The following is a 23186-nucleotide window of genomic DNA, read 5'->3' as shown; positions in this document are numbered from 1 at the left end:
GAGTATCTAAATCTACATAGATACACCCCAAGCGACAGTACGGCGCGTGGTGGAGGGTACCCTGTGTCACTATTAAGTATTTCCTTTTCTGTTCCACTCAGAAATAGAGTGAGGGAAAAACGACTATCTACATATCTCTGTATGTGTCCCAATTTCTCGTATCTTATCCTCGTGGTCCTTACGCGCAATGAATGTAGGCGGCAGTAGAATCGTTCGTCAATCAGCTCCAAATGCCGGTTCTCTAATTTTTCTCAGTAGTGTTTCTCGCCTTCCCTCTACGGATTCCCATTTGAGTTCCCGAAGCATCTCCGTAACACTTCCGTGTTGTTCGAACAAATCTAGAAACGTGCCTCTGAATTTCTTCAATTTCTTCCTTCAATCCGACCTGATACGGATCCAAAACACACGAGGAGTACTGAAGAACAGGTAGCACAAGCGTCATATGTGCAGTCTTCCTTGCAAGTGAACCATTCTTTCCTAAAATTCTCCCAATAAACCGAAGTTGATCATTCGCCTTCCCTACCACTGTTCTGATATGCTCGTTCCATTTCATATCGCTTCGCAACCTTACACTTAGATAAATGACGTGCCCGCATCTCGTGGTCGTGCGGCAGCGTTCTCGCTTCCCACGCCCGGGTTCGATTCCCGGCGGGGTCAGGGATTTTCTCTGCCTCGTGATGGCTGGGTGTTGTGTGATGTCCTTAGGTTAGTTAGGTTTAAGTAGTTCTAAGTTCTAGGGGACTGATGACCATAGATATTAAGTCCCATAGTGCTCAGAGCCATAAATGACGTGACTGACTATCAGATCACAAGTAATACTGTATTCGAACATTGTTTGATCTTCCTACGCATCTGCATCAGATTACAGTTTTCCACATTTAGAGCTAGCTGCCATTCATTACACCAACTGGACATTTTGTTATGTCGTCTTGTATCTTCCTACAGTCACTCAACTTCGATGCTTTACCGTACACGCTAGGCGTCACCAAGCAATGAACCACATATAGCTGCCTACGCTGTCCAAGAAATCATCTGTGTATATAGAGAACAGCAGCGGTCCTATCGCACTTCCCTGGGCCACTCATAACGATACCCTTGTCTCTGATGAACTCGTCGTCGAGTACAACGTACTGGGTTCTATTATTTAAGTAGCCTTCGAGCCACTCTCATATCTGTGAATTGATTTCATATGCTCGTACCTTCGTTAACAGCGTGCAGTGGAGCACCGTGTCAAAAGCTTTCCGTAAATTTAGAAATATGGAACCTGCTTTTGCCTTTCAACCATAATTCGCAGTATGTTGTGAGAGAAAAGAGCAAGCTGAGTTTCGCAAGAGCGATGCTTTCTAAAATCATGTGATTCGTGGGTATAAGATCCTGAGTCTAAGTTTATTTTATTCGAACTATGAATGTGTTCAAGGATTCTGCAGCAAACAGAAATTAAGGATATTGGTCTACAATTTTACTGGTCCGTTCTTTTACCATTCTTATATACTGAAGTGACCTGCAATTTTTTCCAGTCGCTTGAGACTTTGCGCTAGGCGAGAGATTCATGATAAATGCAAGCTGGGTAAGGGACCACTGCTTTAGCCGGCCGGTGTGGCCGAGCGGTTCTAGGCGCTACAGTCTGGAACCGCGCGACCGCTATGGTCGCAGGTTCGAATCCTGCCTCGGGCATGGCTGTGTGTGATGTCCTTAGGTTAGTTAGGTTTAAGTAGTTCTAAGTTCTAGGGGACTGATGACCTTAGCAGTTAAGTCCCATAGTGCTCAGAGCCTTTTGAACCATGCTTTAGAGTACTGTTTGTAAAATCGAACTGGAGTTCCATCCGATACTAGTGATTTATTTGCTTTTACATCTTTCAGTTGTTTCTCTACGCCAGTCATACTTTTTACTATGTAGTCCATACGGGAGTCTGTTTGGCAGTCAAATGACGGTATGTTTGTTTGATTCTCTTGTACGAACTATTTCTTGAACGTGAAATACAGATTATGACAAATTCTATACACCTGAGGTGTAGTAAAACAGGTTATAATGGTGCCAGATGCACAACATAGATATAATTCAGTACTACAGAAGAGTGCATACTTCATATAATAGTCATCAGTTGTGTCTAGAATGGAAGTTTATCAAAGATGCCATAAGAAAATTTGTTCCCAATACACTGACCGAATTTACACTGCATGACAAAAAACGCGTAGCACACAAAAAGGAGGGGGAAATGGAACGGAGTATATGTTCCACTTATAAATAAGAGGTAGTACCCCTTCTGGCCTGGAGGCATGACCTGACTTGGCTGGAAAGATGTCATAAAGCCGGTGTACCCCCTCCTGAGGCAAGATGGCCCATCTGTTGTAGCTGGTCCTTGATGTCTTGGATACCGTCAATGGGACTGGATTTACGTACGAGCTGATCTCACACATGTTCTATCAAAAAGATCTGGGATCTTGCTGGCTACCCGAGTACTTCAGTATCCCGCAGATACTTCATAGAGATACGTGCCGTGTGGGGATGAGCACTGTACTCTTGTCACCATTCTGTTGTATGAGTGGTAATATAAGAGGACGCAGATCATCCTCGACGTATCGTTGTGCCGCCAGTCATTCAGTCACTAACATCCGCGAACTGAAGCCACACACGCTAGTTCCTCACAACATGTGATAGGGGTAACACTGTTGCGCCTCTCCAACACGTCGAAGGAGTGGGACCTCATCTAAGGCCGCCGTCATGTTTTCTGACAACGTTCATCCGGGATAGTGCAGGAGGATGACTCATCGCTCAACACGATGCGACGCAATTCGACAGCAGTCTTTGCTTACCGGACATCGCACCACTCCAAAGTCAGCAGTTTGTGTTGTGGTGCTTACGGCAGCCTATGAATGGGTCTGTAATTTTCTACTGTGGATGCTACTCATCTCCGATCGCAGACGCAGACGTAGAAGAAATGGGAAACCAACGGCCCAATTGACTGGCCAGCGTGCTTTTTAAATGAAAGAAGACAGGACAGTAGAAGGGACAGTAGAAGTGTGAGGAAAACGAACGGCCCATTGGCTAGCCGGGAAATACGGTTAAATGACAGATTAAAGGAGAGGAGGAGGAACAGTAAGAGTTAAGTGAAAGCGAAAGGCCTTTTTCCTGGCCTCTTCTACTTCATGACGGCGTCTTGAAGGTGGTGGCAAACAATCTTGAGGTGGTGGAGTGGGGGAAGAGAAAGAAGTCAGAGAGTGACAGATGAAGAAGTGGAAAAAGGAAGGGCCTGTCATGATTAGGCCAACACTGGGGACGGTGTGGGTGAGAGGGGGGTGGCGTGCTGGGGGGGGGGGGGGGTTGAATGACATGACATGGTGGGGGGCTGATCGATGATGTGAGGGAGAGTAGTTGTCATGAGATGAGGTGGCTGGTGCATGCGAAGTCATGGGGGGCGGTATAGAAGGTCAGGCCATCGAGTGCTGACTAGACGGTGGACACAGGTACCCAAGGAAAGGATTAAGGGATTAGTAGAGTGACGGGTTTGTTGGTAAAAGGAAGTGGCTGCGGAAAGGATGCGGGTACGAAGGAGCGCCACCTCGGCCAGGATGTGGAGCTCTTGGGTAGGGAAGTCGAAGGGGAGGTGCAGGGCACGCCGGAGAGCCCGGTTCTGGACGGTTTGGAGTCGGCGGAGGTGGGTGGGGGCAGCATTGCCCCACACCACCACCGCGTATTCAAGGATGGGGCGAAGAAGGGAGGTGTACAGTGTAACAGCAAGGTGTGTGGGGAGTGAAGAGGTTGGATTGATGAGAGGGTAGAGCAGGCATAGCCGCCCCATTGCCTTACGACGCACGTCATCGATGAGGGGCCGCCAGGTGAGGCGGTGATCCAGGGTAACACCCAAGTACTTCGCAGTACGAGTCCAGGGGACTGGGGTACCATGCACCATCTCCGACCAGTGGCGCGGAATCTCACACAACGTTGCACGGAGTCTAGTGATGGGTGCAGATGTTAATATTGTAGTATCATGCCAATAAAATGTGGTATTTCATTGTGTACTCTGTCTTATTGGGCATATCTGTCTGGTGACAATGTGAACACATCGGAAGAGTTTTAGCCCTTTGAAAAAATCTACGACCATAATATTGACACTCAAAGATATAGTGGCTGCGAGTAGCAGTTGCGATGCTAAAAAGAGACTGTTGTACAATGTATCTCTGGTTTTGTTAGCCTACTTGGAGGTAATTCCTAACTTCTTTTTTTGTTCTGTGTTGTCTTCCTAGTGGAAGTAGAGAGAGGTATACATTGTTGTGTGAACGGGATAGTTCATCACTGCAATAAAAATTGTTACTTTAATATTTGGTGCTTATATAGAAAAGGTGGAAGGATTAAAAATCATTGTATTTCGAAAGATCTCATCTTGATGAATAAACGTCGAATATATTCATCGTCACAGATAACAAAACAGGAAAAGGTAATTCATTCTTTTGAAACCCCAACACTTCACATTGGACATTGTGTTTAATGTTTAAGTTTTACCAGCAAGATTTACATCGTATTTCGAAAATAACTTCAAGAGCCGGCATCGAATTTATAATAATACGGATCAAAACCAGCGACGAGCTACATTTCCGTGTTTTCTCAAAAGTAACATTCAGTAGCCCAAAAGTGGATTTATTCTCGCTACAACGATTGAGGATCTGCTGCCATTTTCGTTCCCCTTCCGTTTTTCTTTGATATTGTGCAAAACCATCAATACTAAGTCGTCGATCGCCGCAGCTGTGGAGTCCCGGGATCGATATCACCGAGATTCAGAAGCAGAATTTTTCCTCCAGCGAATCTCTTTTGCTGGAGATACAAAAATAATAATAATAGTAATTATTATTTTCAGAGAATCTTCAAGAAATTTGTTAGGGAAAGTCCTGCAATTAACTTCACAAACATTCATAATATTCTTGTTTTTTCCTCCATTTTTTTCTGCACAGTCACCCAGTTTAGTACAGATTCATTCAAGAGAGAATTAGTACATTATTGCAAGTAACTTGGGAAAGTGTATTATAAGGGGTAACAATGTGCTTGGTGCACAATACGGTGAGCCTTCCTTGTGGTGGTCAGACTTGTCAACCTGAGTCTTGACGACGGATATGTCTGCCCTCCCTTTCCACTGCATTAGGGCACCGTCATATCCGAAAGCCCCACAAATCGACCTGCTGGCTAAATCGCGACACTGTCAGCAGCTGACAACGCTGTATGTCACACAAATTCGATATTTGAATGCCCATCACAGCGATCTCTCAACATGAAACGCTGTTCACGCCTCTTGTGTACACTACCACACGAAACAGCTGTAAACACGAACAGTACCACTGCTCTCTCGTGGCCGTTCTACCAGTTACCGGTAATAGTAATTCCAATTCCAACCGTCTATTTACCCGCCGGTGATGTGTACGAATACGACGCTCCACTGATATCCGACCATGTCTTCTCGGTGCTTCAGTTTTTTTTTTCTTTTTCATGCAGTATGCCACACAGCATCAGCGGCAAAGCATGAGATACGTTTCGCGTCGTAATTGGACGTAAGAAATTGTCAATGGAAATAAGTAAATTTACCAATAAAACGTCTGAACTTCAATTATGAATTATCAGCTGGATCTACAGAAAGGTAAAAGATTACAGAGAAACATGTAATCATTCAAATAAAAACTGAATTATCGTATGAAATTTTCTGTTATTCTTAGAGGTGACAAAAGTTATCGGATACCTCCTAACAGCGTGTCGGAAAACCTTTTTCTCGGCGTAGTAGGTTCAACAAGACACTGGAATCCCCCGGCAGAAATATTGAGTCGTTCTGCACCTGTAGCTTGCATGGGGGCTTAATTAAATATTAATGCAAATATTTTTAAGTTTTTAGTCGCTGTCTGTCCGGTTACGCAGTCTCGTAACCGGTTGGCCCTGACTAGTATTAGTACGCAATCTGACTGCATAGAATAACAACAAGGAATGAAAGGAAACTTCCGTTAACACAATTAATTAATTAAGTCCCCATCAACTATAAAAACTACGAAACAAAAACTGCGAAACAACAAAGCACAAGTGTAACTGTTCTGTGTGTGGAAGTGTGATTCAACGTACACATCTGGCACGGTTCTTCCTCAATAAGACAAGATATTTTAAACACTATTTATACTGAAGTAATTAAAAAGAAAAAAAAGCAGAAATACAATAATTGCATATAGAAACCAGAATTACAGTCTAATACAGAACACGAGCCAGATGCTTTGTTGACTGAACCTGTGACCAAGAGTCATTATTGTTTAAGACATTTGAAATAAAAAAATTTTCTTTACCTTCATATATATTGACGAAAAGTACACTCTGATCATTACAACATCCCAAATCCAACAACATCTGGTGTGTAGCCCATCAAAACAACTGCACACAACATGGCCTCAAATAGTAGAGCTATCAACATCCTCTCAGCAAGGCACTAACCACCACAACTTCTGAACAAGCACTGACTACGACAACATCACAAATACGACTGCCAGTGGAGGCGGCGGAATAAAACTCTTTGGCGCGATCTCTGGCGCTGTGACTCAGTGTAGCCACCTTTCAAGCTGTACACAATTGCGACAGTCTTTCCGGTTCAGCAATTTGTCCACGAAGTGACCTCTCAGATATATCCCATAAATGGTCGATGGGATTTATGATGGGCGATCTGAGTGGCCAAATCATTCGCTCAAATTGTCCAGATTGATCTTCAAACCAATGGCGAAAGATTGTGGCCTGTTGACATGACGCATTGCCATCCGTAAAAATTCCATCGTTGTTTGGGAACATGAAGTCCATGAATTGCTGTAAGTGGTCCACAAGTATTCGAAATTAAACGTTTCCAGTCGATGGTTTGGTTCAAGTGGACCAGAGGATCCATTCCATTCTATGTAAACACAGCCCACACCATTATGGAGCCACCACCAGTGTACACAGTGTCTTCTTAACAAGTTGGGGTCCATGTGTTCGTGGGGGCTGCACTACACTCGAATCCCACCATCAGCACTTACCATCTGAAATTGGGGCTCATCTGACCAGGCCACCTGCATGTTAGCGCTGACAACTCCACGCAAACGCCGCTGCTTTAGTTCGTTTAAGTGAAGGCCATCAGCCATTGCGTTGTCTGTAGTGAAGGGTAATGCCTGCAACTTGATAATATCGTTACACTGTTGACACTGTGGATCTCGGAATACTGAATCCCCAAACAATTTCTGGAATGGAATATTCCATGGATCTCGCTCCAACTGCCATTCTGCGCTCAATGTCTTAATTCGTGTCATGCGGATGATAAAGTCGGACTCCTTTTGATACTGAAACACCTGAGCACAAATGTCTGCCCCATCAATACACTGCCATTTTATACCTAGTGAACGTAGTACTATCACCATCTGTACATGTGCATACAGCCATCTCATGACTTTTCACCCCAGTGACTGTATGCTGACGAGGCAAGAAAATATGAGCACCTACGTAATAGCGTGTTGGTCCTACAGTGGAACGGAACAGAGCAGCCTTTGTAGGTTACCGGAGGTATATGACACCAGATGTCCACTAACAGGCTACGCATTTCCCGTAAAGCTGGGCTGATGGTCAATGGTCTTGTAGCTGGCGCCCGATGGCATAGCTTCGAGTTCAAATTAGTCGAATTTAGTAGCCAGAACATCAAAATGAGTTACGATCATTCTCCTCAAACCACTATAACAAGATTATGGCCTTGTGGCACTGACTGTTTTCCTGCAGGAAGATGTCATCGCCAACAGGTAAAACATCACACAAAGAGGGATGCAGGTGGTCCGCAATAATGCGCACGTAGTGTGCAGCTATATGGCTGCATTCTACGTATTAACTGACCCCGATGGAATGCCAGGTAATTACCACGTCTTACATAATACCACGAGAGGTATTCAATAAGCAATGCAACATATTTTCCTTCTCGGCCAATTTAGGTTGCAAAAATGCAGAATTTGTGGTGGAACATTTTGGAAAAATCCCGCTTCAGCCCCTAGAGTGGATGTAGTTCCATGAGGTGGCAGCCCTATGTGTAGGCTTCAAAATGGTATCTGTAATAGAGGTGCGTTCCATGCAGAGAGCTGTCATTGTTTGTTTTGGCAGAAAACCAGACAATCACAGATATTCCTAGGCGATTACAAAATGTCTACGGAGACATGTCACGGAGAAAAATCACGGTGTGGCGTTGGGTGAAGCGCCCGTTATCATCACAACGAGTTTGCGCACACCTGTCCGATCGTCTGCGAGCCGGCCGACAGCACACAGTTGTGACTCCTGCAATGTTGGAACGTGTAGACACTCTCATTCGAGGTGATCCATGAATCACATTCATAAATATCGTTGCTCAACCCGACATCTCTGATGGATGTGGTCACAAAACTGCATTGAACTGTTCTTTCTCATCCAGCCTACAGCCCGGATTTCGCACCTTCCCACTTCAGTCTGATTGGACCAATGAAGCATACTCTTCGCGGAAATCAGTTGTGGATTATGAGAGCGTTATCACTGTAGAAGGATGTCGGCTCCGACGTCGAGCTGTACAGTGATATCACGGAAGTAAGATCCCGTAAGGCCGTCGCATTGAACGGAGTTTATGTTGAAAAAATCGGTTTTGTAGCCAGAAGAGTGGAGAGTAATGTGGATATTGGAATCATGAATAAAGCTAACCTACTTTCAGAAAGAAAAAGGTGTGTTACATAACTTATTGAACGTCCCTCGTAAAACCATGAGCATAGATTAATCCCAAAAATCTTGCTGTACACTACATTGAAGTGCTGACGCAATGCAATGTAGAAAAATTGTATAAAACAAGCTAAAAATCTGCCAGACTCGGAGAACGAAATAGTCACATTAGTAGTTGACAACTACCAAGAATTTCTTACTATGTAGAGAAGAATTTTTAAGACAAACAAATTACGCCGTGAATTAAGATATGAAATCATGGTTTTGAACGAGGGACATCATGCATAGGAACAAGCACTTACAATTGGTTGCACTGTCGTACTTGTAATTTTTCCTCAGCCGAAGTCCAGGTGCACATTTTGTTTAATACAGCAACACCCGAAGGTCAGTTAATTCCAGAAATCTCTGGAAATGTAGGAGATGTTGAAGATCACCAAGACTTGGTCTCAGGTTCTTCGGTCGACGTTTATTCTTCTGACGCTTCGCCAGCACGAATGCTAGCATTGCCAGAGATTCACCCTTCATTACTGGTGGCGGACTGGAGTTAAGTCCTCGGACGGAGGTTCTATGTTCTTGGCGCACCATTGTCTGAGGGCCGTTCCATGGCCATTGCCACTGTGGTTCTCCCATTATTACCTGCAACGGTCGTTCTCTGCAGCAAGGGAATCCAGAATGCGTTTATCTTTAGGGTTTCTTCCTAAAACTATTCTCATGTCTATGAATTTCGATCGGTATCCTGAACAATGGGTTTGGTAGCTCTTTTCCGCATCGGTAACATGCGTGTAGGCGATTTGTACTCTTATTCTGTGACTGGCCTTGCAAAGCTCATGCTCTGTCATGGGCGATATTTCCACTTGTCATAGTCTGCAGTGCCCTTCATGTACGTTGATGCTGATAGTTATGGATGTTCCGATCATTCCAACATAGATTTTTCCACTTGTACATTGCATGCGATATACTCCATTACGTTGCGAGTGGGTACCTTCTGCTTTCAAATCGTAACAGCGAATACTCTGTGCAAGAATGGCAAGAGGATGAGGTATACTTGGAAAAGGCAGCGTGGTACGGGAAGATTTCAGATTACATCATGGTCAGCCAGAGATTGCGAAATCAGATTCTGGATTGTAAGGCGTACCCAACAGTAGATATAGACTCAGATCACAATGTAGTAGTGATGAAGAGTAGGCTGAAGTTTAAGAGATAGTAAGGAAGAATCAATATGCAAAGAAGTTGGATATGGAAGTACTAAGAATGACGAGATACGCTTCTCTCTAAGGCTATAGACACAGCAATAAGGAATAGCTCAGTAGACAGTACAGTTGAAGAGGAATGAGGAATGAAATAAATAGCAAATGCAGGGAAGCTAAGACGAAATGGTTGCAGGAAAAACGTGAAGACATCGAAAAAGAAATGATTATCGGAAGGACAGACTCAGCATATAGGAAAGTCAACACAACTTTCGGTGAAATTGAAAGCAAGGGCGGTAACATTAAGAGCATAACGGGAAATCCACTGCTAAATGCAGAGGAGGGGACGGATGGAAAGAGTACACCGAAGGCCTCTATGAGGGAATAGATTTTTCTGATGTTATAGAAGCAGAAACAGGAGACGATGTAGAAGGAATAAATGATCGAGTGTTACAATCAGCTTTGGAGGACTTGCGATCAAACAAAGCAAACCGGATAGATACCATTCCATCAGAATTTCCAAAATCACTGGGGGAAATGGCAACAAAACGACTATTCAAGTTGGTGTGTAGAATGTATGAGTCTGGCGAAATACCATCTGACTTTCGGAAGAATATCATCCACACTATTCCGAAGACTGCAAGAGTTTACAAGTGTGAGAATTATCGCACAATCAACTTAACAGCTCAAGCATCCAAGTTACTGAAAAGAATAATATACAGAATAACGGAGAAGAAAGTTGAGGATGTGTTAGATGACGATAACTTTGGCATTAAGAAAGGTAAAGGCAGTAGAGAGGCAATTCTGACGTTTCGGTTGATAATGGAAGCAAGATTAAAGACCTGGAGAAAGCGTTCGAAATTCTGAGAAAAATAGGGGTAAGCTATAGGGAGAGACGGGTAATATACAATATGTACAAAATTCAAGATGGAATAATAAGAGTGGACGACCAAGAACGAAGTGCTCGGATAAAAATGGTGTACACAGGGATGTTCTCTTTCGCCCATATTGTTCAATCTGTACATCGAAGCACCAATGATCGAAATAAAAGGAAGGTTCAGGAGTGGAATAAAAATTCAAGGTGAAAGAATGTCATTGATACGATTCGCCGAAGACATTGCTATCCGGAGTGAACGTGAAGAAGAATTACATGATCTGCTGAATGGAATGGACAGCCTAATGAGTACAGAATATGGATTGAGAGTAAATCAAAGAAAGACGAAAGTAATGAGAAGTCGCCGAAATGGGAACAGCGAGAAATTGAACATCAGGATTGATGGTCACGAAGTAGATAAAGTTAAGGAATGCTGCTATCTAGGCAGCAAAATAACCAGTGACGAACGGAGTAAGAGCAAGGTTGACATCAAAAGGAGACTAGCAATGTCAAAAAGGACATTTCTTTGACAACAGAAGTCTCTTAGTATCAGACATAGACCTTAATTTGAGTAAGAAATTTCTGGGAATATACGTCTGAAGTACAGTATTGTATGGTAGTCAAACATGGACTGTGGGAAAACCGGAACAGAAGAGAATCGAAAGTTGTGAGTGTGGTGTTACAGACGAATATTGTAAATCAGGTGGACTGATAAGGTAAGGAGGTTATGCGGAGAATAGGAGAGGAAAGGAATGTGTGGAAAACATTGAGAAGGAGAAGGAACAGGAAGATAGCACATATGTTAAGAAATCAAGGAATGTCTTCCATGGCAGTAGAGGGAGCTGCAGAGTGCAAGAGAGAGATTGGAATACACCAAAAGGTAATTAAGAACATTGGTTGCAAGTGCTACTCCGAGATGAAGAGGTTGGCACAGGACAGGAATGCGTCATGGGCCGCATCAGACCAATCAGACGACTGACAAAAAAAAAAAAAAAAAAAAAAAAAAGTGGGAAACCTGCCATTTGCCGATCTGAGCCAGACTCCGATTGTCTTGGTCGTATTACAAATAGCCTTCGTCAGTCACCCTGGTGGTCACTTCACCAAGTGTTACATTTCTTGACAGTTGTTACATAACTGGTGAAGCACTCGTTGTTCCTGAGAACACATTTCAGTGTTTACATCTCATGTCCATGGTGCTACGGCTTACGTTTTCATCTTGTTGGCGTTACAAACGTGTTAATCATAGCTCTTTCCTGGGTCGGGTAATGATTCAAAAGTGCGGTTCATGAAGGTCGATATCGGCACAGATAAGAGGGGTGTAAACTGGCCTTGCACCTTAAATGTCAGACGCTAACTACTTTAAATGGCACTATAGATTTGAAGCCTTGAAGGGCGGTAATCTTTTGATCGAATTTCACTGTATGCTCTTCCGAAGCATCTTATAGGTGTCTGAATAGTACGGAAAGAGATGCAGATTTTTTCGTGTGCACTCGAGAAACCTTGGAAAAAGAAGTAAGATAATACGACACTTATTGCGGTTCGTAGTGTATAATGAAGATCAAGACAGCCGCTCCAGAGTAGTTCTGTCTTTCCACAGACATAAAGGATGTATCCTGCCATTTACTCCAGAAAAGTATGACTGCTAATCATATGTTTGTCATGTTCCCTCTAATGACATTAAAAATACTTAGAAGAATGCTGCAGCCCTATGCGTACTGTCGTGTTCTGAAAATCTTCTTTCGAGAGCTTAAATCATTTATGGACTAAATAGTGCGTCCACGTTAAATATCCATAATTATCTACAGTAGATCTGTCATTAGAAAAACAGGCAAACATTGTAATTTTTTATGTTCTTTAATTATTTTATGTCTTTACTTCACAGCTTTAAGAATAATCAATAGTTCTCAAATTGAAATGGAATTTGGTCATTGCTATTCGATGTTTTCATGTTTACATAAATACACGAATTTGTGTCCAAAGCCGGCACATACATTAATTTCTGCTGCCCCATACGTCAGAGTTCACGCCATTAATATCGGAACGCGTAACATACGTCCAGCGTGCTTCGTTGCTCGACTTGTTTGCCAAGCAAAAAGTGGACCACTGTGTCGGTTAAACTTATCAGCAAGCTGTATAAAAAGTGAATATTACTTTTCGTGCCCAATTCACTGTTAAATCTAACAACGTTTGTTGACATTTTCAGAAACAGGTTATTTCCAAGTAAATTTATATTCGCGCTGGAACATTGGTATTTACCTTAGCAATGTTACGAGCAGATATCTTCGTTAGTGAAAAAATCAAACAGGGAAATCCCAGAAGGAAAAAGATAATGCCAAGTTATAAGCGAAGAGACAGAAGTCGTAAAGTTGGGCATCGCAAACGGAACTGATAAGACGACTTGGAGAGTATGAGAAATTTTATTTCGTACGTGATCATACTAGAAGACATTAAACATCATAATTAAGAATGATGATGCATGTTATTAACGTTTTCCGGCTACAGCATTTTGCATTTAATGGATAGCTGCACTTTTCTGTAGTTAAACCTGATTTATACGCAACTCGATTCTGTGTAATTCATATTCCATTTTATTTTAGGGGGACTGACAATATAAGGTTTAATTCAAACGTTATATATATGATGCATTATTACGTAATTTGCTGCTATACGTAAAAAGTTCCGGTTGAGTTTTGCATTATTGTAATTATCACTGTTGTTTGAAAAGGAGTCATGGGATATTTTCCTTAACTCTTTTGACGTATGCAATACTGGGAGAGGGCGGCGCCATGGAGACAAGGGACAAACACACAGTTAACCAGAGCGGGCAGCATTGAATCAAAGACATTCCTGGCAGTGTTATTTTTAATACGAGAATTTCTTTAATGGTAACAATCGAGAAGTTAACACTCGGACGCCCAGACTTTACCTGCATCCTCGAACGCCCAGAGGGGTCATTTTGACCCCTACCATTAAAAAAAATTCTAAAATACTATTTCGATACTTTAAGCATTTATTATATATTAATGTTTACACGATTTATAGCCATTTCAGATACAGAGTTGTGAATAAAAAGAATAGCCACAAATTATATTATTTATTGACATATAAAAACATTTCACTGAACCTGGTAACAACCAAACAAGTGTAAGCACATGACACGCTATTCTTGGTTCTAAATTCAATAAAAAATAATGGAACTTTTAATGTGTACAGAAATTTCAGCTACTTCATTGTTTTACACAATTTACACATTTGTATTCAGTTTTCTTTGTACATTTTCCACAAACCATCATCTTACAAACACTGCAGTTCGAAATAGTTTTATTACATTTGCAGAATTCGAGAAGTAGACATTTATGCCGCTTCTTTGGCATTTCGTCTTCATCTTCATTTTCAGTCTTTTCATACTTGTCTGTGGTCATACGAGGAAAGCGATTCTTCACATACGCAGAGCGTAGTTAATCTGCAAGCTGCTGAAAAAAAATTTCTTTTGATCTTCTTCCTGGTAACAGCCCTACATACTACATAACCATATATTCCGGCTATGTCAAGGATATTAGAGAAGGAGTGCACTGGCCATCCTCTTGAGGAAGCCTTCTTGACTGAATACTGCCTCACCATTTTGTCTACTATGTCAACCCCAAACTTTGTTTTGTCGTAATAACATACAGTTTGTTGAATTTTTCTCTTATTTGTATTGACGGTAACACTATGATGAAGGGAAGACATTAGTAGCACATTTTTTGCTTTCTTTCCTTGATAGACTGTCAAGGAAAGATCATGTTTTACAACTTTTGTGGAACACAGAGGTCTCTTCAAGGACTTCAGAGCATGTGTTATTTCTCTTCTTGCTCTATTTACTGTTTCTACAATGGAAGTTGATTTGTCTTTCAATTTTTCGCTAGTTTGAGTGAAGTGAAGTAATTGTCTGTAGTGAAATTTCTGCCTTAGCCCAGAAATGGTTCTATAAGACGCATCACTACATAATCTGAAACCCTATCGTCTTGGGATCGAGCAGTATCCTTACCAAGATAAGTGAAACCACTGAGTATATACTTGCTTTCAACATCTACAGCTAACCAGTATTTTTGCCCTTGCTTGTCAGGCTTTGAAGCCATGAACTGTGTGAACGGCTACCTAGTTTTACTTGGGAAGAGCTGCTCGTATATTGTTATGTCACCTCCAGGGTTGTGACACATTGTACAGTTTTCTATGAATTTGTTATAGGCAGCAATAATCATTGCAAACTCATCATCGTACAGAGCGTGTAGACTTCTCGTCGAATCTCAGGAATCTCATAATCTCACAGAATCTATTTCTACTCATAGTTTCCACACAAAATTGCTGGCCCCTGGATCTGACCATAAGCTGTGAAGGTCTGTATTTCGGCAACCACTCACACCACGAACATCAATAATTGCAATAAATGCTTCTAGTTCTTTCGTGGTCATCGACCAATTGTCTTTTCCTGGTACTCTGTGTGCCTCTGTTATAGTAGATTTCAAGATATGTTTGATTACATAATTGTCCATGAACAAGTACCCAGCTTATGATACAAGTTCATCACTTGCATTTCTTTTTGCATTTGGTGTGGGTCCAGGAGTCTCTCAAAATATTATGGTTTGGAAGACGCCCATCTTGTGAATTAGGCACTGCTTTTATCTAGACAGTTCCATCAGGAGCAATTCTTTATGTCTTTCATCAGACGATGAAGAAGCAGTCACTTGTTCTACACTCCAAGGATCAGGATTATCTCCTCTTCTGTTATATGATTCTTCTCGATCTATAGAGCAAGTATAATAGAAAAACTGTAAGAAAGCCACCATAAAATCTAAATGAAGTGCAGTAACATTACATGGAGATAAGAATATAATGATTATAAATTAACAGAAATAATAATAATATACTTGCTACACTGTAAACTTCCATTATCTGCATCTGAAGAATCAGAATCGTTAGTATTAGATGATTCATCTTCTCTCAATGTCTGCAGTAAAACCTCTTCCTCTGAATCGTCAGAAAGAAGTTCGCCACCATCTGAATCACACTCCATAACTCTTTGTAACTCTGCAAGAATCTATTCATCTCGTAAATATTCCTTCCGATTCATCTTCAGCTCACAGTCACATTTGAAACACAGATTCATGCAAGAGAATGACGAACAATGGTGAACTAAGTCCATTGTTTTCATTTCCTATGGCAATAATATGAATGAAAGTAAATTATTGCACTACAGAGTAAAGATGCGGAGGCTTCAGAATGCTTGAGGTAAATGTATGGCATAACAATAAACAAATTATACCTTTTTTATAGAGGGGTCAATATGACCCCTCTGGGTGTTAAAAGTAAAACTGGAAAAAAGTGATAATCAATTAGGCGAAATGCACTGTTTCCGATATAATGAAAGTACATGTCAGATAAATAAATGTCACGAAAGTAAATGTCTCTTGAATTACTCTTTAAAACATAGAGAGCACTTAAAACCCGAAAATGGTCATTTTCACCCCAGGGGCGTTCGAGTGTTGAAAGTTGTTGGGTGAAGTTTGTTGTTGAACAGTGTTTCTATTATTCAGTCGCTTTCGATCAGTCACGAAGATCAGGAAGTAAAATTAATACGAGAAATGGATGCCAATCCGCATAAAATAAAATCTTAAATTGCTTCACGCTTAGGAATCACCTATACCGCAGTATGTACAGTCATCAGAAAAGAAACATGAACGATTTTTTAAAACTTGGATGCAAAATCTACTAACACAGCCGTCAGCAAGAAGGAAGATATGTAATTTGGGAAAAGGCACATGTTACTTGGTTCCAGCAAAGGAGGGCTGCAGCTCCACCGACCAGTGATGACAAGCTAAAACTAAAGGGGACAGATGTAGCTATAGGTATGAACATCACTGCTGGTTTCAAAGCTTCACCAGGACGGTTACAGGGATTTTAAGATCATCATGGAACAACAGGGAAAACGATTTTCGGCCAATCGAAAGCGTTGGACGACGTCACGTTGCAGCACTAGATTGACAGGGTTCTGCTTCCTCGTAAAATATAAGTGGAGAAGTGCGACTCATGCTATGGAGGAAAGAAAATTAAAATTCGCTTAACAGCTCTGAGCGCCACGAATGCAGATGGATCTGACAAATTTCCCCCTCTTATGATATGGAAATTTGAGAATCAGAGCAGTTTCAAAGGTGTAAAGACGAAACCTACGTAATAGGAATCCAATAAAACTTCTTGGATGGAACAGTGGTTAAAAACCTCGACATTAGAATGAAGAAAAATGTTCTTCATATGAATGGATGTGCAGCACATCCGCCACAAGTAATTTGGAAAATGTTCGAGTGTAAGTTTTCGCTCTAAACTGTATCGGTGTTCTACAGCCTCCTTATTTGCACTATTACAAATTTCAAAGTGCATTATAAAAAAAGAAAAAAAAACTGGTTCAGCATTTGAAAGTATTGACCATTTGGTAGCACTGAATAATGCAAGAAATGAAAATCTCTCCATTAACTTACTAAAAGCCATGGAATTTATTTCGGTTGCCTGGCAACTGGTGTCATCCTCCACAATCAACAACTGTTTCTGAAAAGCTCGTGTCTTACTGTTAGAGACCGCCGCTGATGATGATGATGGCGGTGTTGACAGTGAAGTCGTGTCTGGTAATGAGCTAACTCTGTTGTGGGGGGGGGGGCAGATTTCGGCACTTTTGGCATTTTCATGATAGCCTTCCCGTGTGTGCGAAACTACAGGATGAGGAGATTATTGCCTATGTGTGTCAACATTGCGATGAGTATCAAGGAGTTGGGCCATCTTCAAGTGACGCTGTTGGAGATGGAGATGAGGACTTGAATCTTGAAACACATAAAATGAGTGAGGTGTAAAGTGCAATGGATGTGTGCAGGCGTTACATCAGTGCAGGAAGTTGTGATGAAAAAGCTTTGAATTTATTAATAAGTTCGCAAAATGAGATGTGTACACTTAACACAAGGAAAGTGAAACAAACCAAATTATCTGTCTTTAAAACAAGATCAACTGCAAAATAATGTATTTTCCTCTTCAATATTGTATCTCTGTTGCTTGCATAGTGCGAAGTGTCAAATTACAATGCGGTATCTAATTTCTCTAAAGCAGGCTCAAATAATATATTTTTCTTAGTTGTTTGGAGAGTTTACACATGTAGGCGCACTGTATTATTTTTGTAGTGAAAAATGTGTTACCGTATCTGCATCTGACTTCTAAATAATTTTGAGTGTCAAGTAACTTTTTCCTCTTCCCCTAGATATACTTACAAATCAGTTTGATTTGTATTTGGCAAAGTTACTATGGAACTTATCTACTAGTTAACTCAGGTAAAGAGTTTTGCTTTAAAGCATAATATTAAATTTACCTCTTAGAAGATGTTCAAATAGCAATAAATTTAATAATAACACTGGTCAAAAGTTTTCTTCGAACTAACACTTGCATGAGGTTTCTTTACTGGTTCTTAACCTTACTAATCTGCTGACATCTAAGTTGAAATAGATTTACTTCTCCATTTTCTTTTTTCCATGCAATTCGCACTTTTCCTTGCCAGTCCTTTGCGATTGGAGTAATTACTTACATGTTCATGTTATCGACAGGATTGTGATACTGTATATTATTTTCTTTTTCATCTGGTATCATTTCAACGTGACCTCGAAGACACTTCGATGTACCAGTCATACAATTTCTTTTACGTTGGTGGATTCTCCACCCATTTTCGTCAAAGACGCCATATAACATTATTTATACGCTTATATAGCGTACATTGGACTTACTCTTAGCGACCATCACAAAACATGGGCACCATATACTGCAAATTAGAACTGTTAGGACATGTTGCGTTTCTGGAAGAAAGTAATGCGAAAGGACTTACTTTTCGGAATCGCTATGTCCTGGCGAGTGTACAACACAAGTGAGTGGTATTTTGTATCGTTTATACAAAGGAATTGGTACGAGAAACCGACGTAAAATACTATATCACAATATTCCTCGGCAATTAGGCGTATCATACACTTATATGTGCTACTACCTCCAGTTTTTGCATCATTTACTCCATCTGCAGCTTTGGATAGAGACCAAACCCCGGAGAGAGGTGAAGAAAGTGAGTTTGAGTACAACCCTCTAATCCCTCCAATTTCTCAATTCTTCATTAGTTTAACCAGTCTGAGGTGAATGACGTTCTACGTGATATGGATCTCTCCGAAGATCAGCTAAAGTCTTGAAGAAAAATTTGTACTGAGCGACAGTCATGTTACTGGAAACGCGAAGAGGTTTTTTATTTCATATTTTACTGAGCAAACTATTTCTATATCTCGATATGTAATATGAGTGCTAAAGTGCATTTCCCTTACAGGAATCTTGAAAAATTCTGTGACAACTTAGGTGAGGTCAGTGACGATAATGAGGAACAGTTCCATCAGGTCATGAAGACAGAGGAAGAGCACTATGAAGGCGTATGTGACAAAAATATGGTTACAGACTCTTTCCAGAGTATTCACCGAAATCTACCTGAAGTAGTCCACAACCAGAAGAGCTTGAAACGAACAATTATGCCTCAGTTGATTGTGTTAGTTATACATAAGTAACTTTTATCCAACCAAAATCTTCTTCGTGATGGTATGTGTTTCCTTTGGTACCACTGAATAGATTCATATTGTGTTGCTATTTAATTTCAGTTTGATCTAGTTTGCTTTGTATTATCCAGGTAAGTTCAAGAGACTAAACTCAGATATTTATTCACGTAAATTATGACTGAATGATAAAAAAATGAAATACTGGCAGTTGGCAATTTCAAAAAAAGTCAAGCTCTCAGAAAAAGTAACTTCTTATATAAAAATATCAGCAGCGACAAATTAGGTAACAACAACTGTGAACATCAAATGCATCATAAATATTGTCGACCAGTGTAATTCAATTATGAATAGGAAGATAGGGCAGAGAGTGTGTTACAGTGAACAGTTCAGTGATAGGATTGCTGTATCAGAATCGACAGCAAACCAACAGCGAAAAAGGTAGTTCAGATATACATGCCGACATAGCAATCTGAAAATGATGAGATAGAGAAAGTATATGAGGATGTAGAAATAGCAATACAGTACATAACATACAGAGAGATGAAAATGTAATAGTCATGGGGGGCTGGACTGCAGCTGTAGGGGAAGGACTAGAAGAAAATGTTACAGGAGAATATGGGATTGGGGCCAGGAATGAGAGAAGAGAAAGGCTAATTGAGTTAAGTAATGAATTTCATCTAGTAATAGTGAATACTTAGAAATCTTTAGCTGTTACGGGAAGAATTAAGTTAGATTACATCACAGTTAGGTAGAGTTTCAGAAATCAGATATTGGATTGTAAGGCGTACTGAGGAGCAGATATAGACACAGATCACAATGTAGGTGTGATGAAGAGTAGGCCGAAGTTTAAGAGATTAGTTAGGAAGAATCAATACGCAAAGAAGTGGGGTTCGGAACTACTGAGGAACGACGAGATTCACCTCAAGTTCGCTAAGGCTTTAGATACAACAATAATTAATAGTTGAGTAGGCAGTAGATTTGAAAAGGAATGGACATCTCTAAAAAGGGCACTCACACAAGTTGGAAAGGAAAACGTAGATACAAAGAAGGTAACTGCTAAGAGACCATGGGTAATAGACGAAATACTTCAGTTGATCGATGAAAGAAGGAAGTACAAAATGATGGAGACATTTAGGAATACAGAGACATAAGTCGCCGAGAAATCGAGAAATGGTATGACTAGGAAGTGCGGAGAAGCTAAGACGAAATGGCTGCATGAGAAATGTAAAGAAATCGAAAAATAAATGGTTGTCGGAAGGACTGACTCAGCATATCGGAACGTCGAAGCAACGGTGGTAACATTAGGAATGCAACGGGATTCCACTCTTAAATGCAGAGGAGAGATGGGATAGGTGTAAAGAGTACATTGAAGGCTTCTATGACGGGGAAAATTTGTTTGGTGTGATAGAAGAAGAAACAGGATTCCATTTAGAGGAGTTAGGGGATCACTATTAGAATCAGAATTTAAGAGAGCTATGGAGGACTTAAGATCAACTAAAACAGAAGTAATAGATAACATTCAGTCAGGCTTTCTAAAGTTATTGGGGGAAGTGACAACAAAACAACGCCCTTTGTCGCGAACAGTACCGTTTTTAAGGTGATTTATCTGATAGTATTGAGCCGTGTCGGCTTGTTTATTCAGCTGTTATATCTTTGCTTACTGGTGTGATTTGCTTTTGTCATGCCACCGGGGGTTCTTATGTCATCTTGTAGTTGGCTCTTTGGTCGGTGGAGGACGAAGGAGGCTGTTGACGGATGGTGGGAACGTGAGAGAGAGGAACGCGTGAGCGTGTGATTACGGTGTCTGATCGAAGGTAGCGTGTCTAAGCGGGCGGATACTTTTACGGGGCCAGTGTTGGTGTGGTGTGTCGGGCTCTATGCTGTTCTACGGTCGCAGGTTCGGATCCTGCCTCGGGCATGGATGTGTGTGATGTCTTTAGGTTAGTTAGGTTTAAGTAGTTCCAAGTCTAGGGGACTGATGACCTCAGATGTTAAGTCCCATAGTGCTTAGAGCCATCTGAACCATCTACGCTGTTGCGTCCGATTGACTGTCTGTATTTGCGAGTGACCTTCTCCTGACTTGGGCGTCGTGATGACGTTGATTTTCTCCGATAACTGCCCGTCCTACCTTATTTTTGGGTAAGGTACTTCTGTTGATATTGCTATTTGTGCTGCGGTGCAGGATTTTCTCGCGTTAGGTTGATTTGCCCCCTGCTCTCTGTCAATCCGAACTCAACCTACTACATTCACCCTCCCCCTCTCTGAGTGAACTCCCCTTATGCGTGATATATTTGAGTGTATATAAGCTGTGTTTTCTTTTATTGCAAGTTGTTCAGCATTTTGGTGATTTTGTCATTATTGTTTGAGTGTGAAATTAATCTGTTTGTAATATGTTCTAGGGCATATATTAGTGACCACTGAGACTGAATATCGAGAATGACTTTCAAGGTAGCAAGTTCTTCCTTGTCCGACTTGTGCATGAATTGTAACATCGGGTACAGTCGTGATAAGAAAATGCCAGCAGTCCGATGAATGCTGGCTTGTATTTTTGTACTCACATTGGAAGTTCTGGGTGAGATCCAGCACTTCTCGTAAAAGAAGGAATTTATTGCTTTATTGCTGTATATTTTATTACCACTGTAATCTCGTGCTTAGCGCTCAAGTATTCTTTGTTACTTTTAAATTTACTTTGCGAGTCTTCTTAACATTTGGCTGTTTAATCAAATTAATTCCTGTGTTTGGTCTTTACTGTTAAATGGTTAACCCGTTGATCATCTGTGTTATAATTATGCAGTCATTGTAACACTTAGATGTTGGTCGGTGTCTGCGGTGCGGTTTGCTTTTGATATTCTTGTGTCGGGCCTTGGGAATTTACTTATTTAATTGTCACTCTTGCATGAATTATGCGTCTGTTTGTTAGCACGCTGGACTCGGATTCGGGGGGGAAGATGGTTCAATCCTGCGTACAGCCATCCTGATTCAGGTTTACCTTGACTTCGCTAAATTGCTTCAGGCAAATGCTGGGATTGTTCCCTTGAAATGGCACAGCCGGTTTCCTTCCCCTTCCTTCCATAATCCGAGATTGTGGTCCACCTCTAATGACCTCGTTGTCAAAGGGACGTTAAATACAAATCTCCTTTACCCTAGGTTTCCCGAGGTGGTCGTAGCGCTGGAGCTGTTGGCCCCACTACTTGCTCGTCGCTAGTCCACATCGGCTGTGCACGTGTGTGCGGCGTACCGTTCCGCCTCCTGTTTCGTGGTAGCCACTGGGGCGGCACCGTATCCTCGCCCACCACGGCATCTCTCTGTAAGGAAAGTTCTTAATCTTACAGCACTCGGACTTAAGTTTAAATCAACGAGTCCGCTATCCTAAACCATGCTAGCCAAGCCTTGCCTCCGCCTTGTCTTGTATTGCTGCCTTAACCTTCGCTTGATTTGAAGAACTTCAGTCCTTAATTGTAGAGTGCTGTAAATTTTAATCTATGTTACTTTCTGTTTCAAAATTGTTAGTGCCCAACGGATGCTTCAAACCTCTATTGTCATTCTTGACCTCTAATTTTAAAATATTTTCAAATGCTGATCTGGTAAAATTTTGAATGTTGTTACCTTCCTCTGAAAAGTTATTAAACTGATAGCGTCCAAAGCACCCTGGAGTTGTTTTAACGGTAATTCTGAACTTGTACAATTTTATTGTGCCTACCCCCATGAACCATGGACCTTGCCGTTGGTGGGGAGACTTGCGTGCCTCAGCGATACAGATGGCCGTACCGTAGGTGCAAGCACAACGGAGGGGTATCTGTTGAGAGGCCAGACAAACGTGTGGTTCCTGA

This window comes from Schistocerca nitens, chromosome 7 (genome assembly GCF_023898315.1).
Source record: "Schistocerca nitens isolate TAMUIC-IGC-003100 chromosome 7, iqSchNite1.1, whole genome shotgun sequence".
In the NCBI taxonomy this organism is placed as follows: domain Eukaryota; kingdom Metazoa; phylum Arthropoda; class Insecta; order Orthoptera; family Acrididae; genus Schistocerca; species Schistocerca nitens.
This window is presented reverse-complemented; position numbering follows the sequence as displayed.